Source organism: Pempheris klunzingeri, chromosome 4, assembly GCF_042242105.1.
Source record: "Pempheris klunzingeri isolate RE-2024b chromosome 4, fPemKlu1.hap1, whole genome shotgun sequence".
In the NCBI taxonomy this organism is placed as follows: Eukaryota; Metazoa; Chordata; class Actinopteri; order Acropomatiformes; family Pempheridae; genus Pempheris; species Pempheris klunzingeri.
In genome coordinates, this window is record NC_092015.1 from 4,986,942 (window position 1) to 4,989,245 (window position 2,304).

Here is a 2,304-nt window from a genome sequence, read left to right on the forward strand (position 1 = left end):
AGTGTTATGGAAGGTCCTCCTTAAACGCATCTCCCAGCTTATTTCTCCCCTGTAGCGCCATCACATTCCCTAAGGGTAAACCAATTTACATTCTTGTTTTGCTCTTCAGATCCATGCCAGTTTCCATGACAACATAGTTTCACTTTCTCATCCTCTCTGTCTCACTCTTTCTATCTCCCTCTTCTCACTCTCTCTCTCTCTCTCTCTCTCTCTCTCCTGGTTTCTCATTCCCCACTGCTCCTTTCTTATGTTCTCTTGACCTTCCTCCAATGTTTCATTTTCTTTCCCTCCAAATAACGGGGTCCAAATTCTTCCTCTCCTCTCATTTCCTCACCTAATTGAGCTCATTCGTCTGCTTGCCATATACCAGCAGAGAATAATGGACTCAGATAAAACATATCTCAGGGGGGGACGGTGGGATAGAATTCACAGCATCTTTTTGCATTTTCATCATAAAATACAAATGCTGCATACTCTGGCTGTGGGCTGTTTTATTCCCTCTTAAATATCCCCGGGCTGGTCTATTTGGCAGGAGTGATGCCTAGAGCCTAAAATTATTGAATCAAAACAATGTGCAGAAGAGTATTCTCCCCTTTGATTAAAACAATACTCTTGTTTGGCAATTAGTGTGTCTGCACTATTGTACACACAAATCAAAGGGAAAAAAGAACCATGACAAAAAAAAACAAGATACGTCTCACAAATATTACATATATTTTTATAGATATTTTTTTATTCAAAACAAAAACAAAATAAAAATCCAGTGCTTTTCTACTACATCCAGTCTGATTTGGCATATAATGACAGAATAATGCAGAGTGCTGATCACTACCCAATGGCATAATTAAAATCTCAAGCTATTTAATCACTCAATGATTAAAAATGTCCGATGCCAACAGGTGTGATGGCGGCTTCATCATCTGATTAATGCCAGTCCTATGTGCCTTGTCTGGAAGGAGAAGGTCATGAGGAAGGTGGTCAGCCTCCTGCACGACTCTGACCAGCGTGGCCGCTCTCGCTCCGTGTCTGCAGGTCAGGGAGTCGGAGCCAGTCACCTCTGTGGTGTCTGTGTGTTTTCAGTGCTCTCCTCTGACCCATATCCACTGCAGATTTGTGTTTTATTCATCTCCCTCTCAGTATAAATCACTGCAGCTCAAGGATTTAGGACTCGTGCTGCATGTGTCCTTCCCTCACATTCAACTGTGGTTGCCTCATAAAAGCACAAGACCATTAACCGTTAGGTGCAGCAGTGGAAACATCTGGACAAGTATTGTGTGTATGTACAGTGTCTCCTGTTTCCTTGTTTATGGCACTTTGGTAGGGCGGAGCGGTAGCCGGCAACAGAAGGGTGTAGATGTCTTCTCAGATTCAGCCTAATGTAAGTGTTTTTATCTGTTTAAACACACGTGCTCTTTCAGCTTCTCCCAGGTGGAAATTTGTATAAAACACATGTTGAACTCCTGTCTCCATTTAAAAAAAGTCAGGAGCTGTATCCTTGCAAGGAATACGTCTCCCCCCCAGTTCACTGAGGGTGTGTTGCCAAGCCTACTTCTGCTACCCATACCAGCAGAGGGAGTATTCAACTGAGGAAAAGAGCAGGTCTCCACCAGTGCAACAACTGGATCTGCACTATGAGTAACTTTATATTACCCACCCACCCCCCCAAAAAAAGAAAAAACATATCATCTGAAGTGTCTCAGTTCACAGTGTGTTTGATTTACCTCAACTTTAAAAATGTGAACTCACCAGGTCCCCTCCAGAGGGATGGTGCCCCCCTTTTTAGAAATGTGATCTCAGGTCTGTGATCAAAAAGATCTGTTGGGATCAGATAGGCCTGATCTGATCCCAACCGGATAGAAATAAAAACACACATTCTCTGCTTTTTGATTGACTCAATTAATTTCAGGAAAAGGCGGTGCACTCGTGCATTTTAAGTCTGCAAGACCAAATGTAATGTTCAGGGTGTAGCATGCGTAGATATTAGAAATATTATAATATCAAAGAGAGTGACAAGGATCCGACTCCCAGCCTGCACACAAGTCCAGTGTGACATACGGATGCCCGTGTGGACACACTAATTATTGTCAGCGGCTGGGAGTGATATGGACTCGCAGAGAAATGCAACGTCCTGCCCTTCTTCTACATCTTGAATAGTGGGAGTCATGAACCGCTGCAAGGTGACGCGTCCTCTGATTTTTTTCAGCCGAAACTTCACCCCCAGACACGCCGTGTTATTGATCACCATCTGAGCCCTCCGTCAAAACTGCACCAGCTGCTTCCTCATCAAACGTCGGGATCGGGACC

The 2,304-nt window shown here is 43.8% G+C and overlaps 1 protein-coding gene across 1 annotated transcript in view; it reads left to right on the forward strand.

Moving 5' to 3' along the window:
* The window catches only part of treh (trehalase (brush-border membrane glycoprotein)), a 141,089-nt gene that overhangs the window by 90,282 nt on the left and 48,503 nt on the right, over positions 1-2,304 (forward strand). The window lies entirely within an intron of this gene.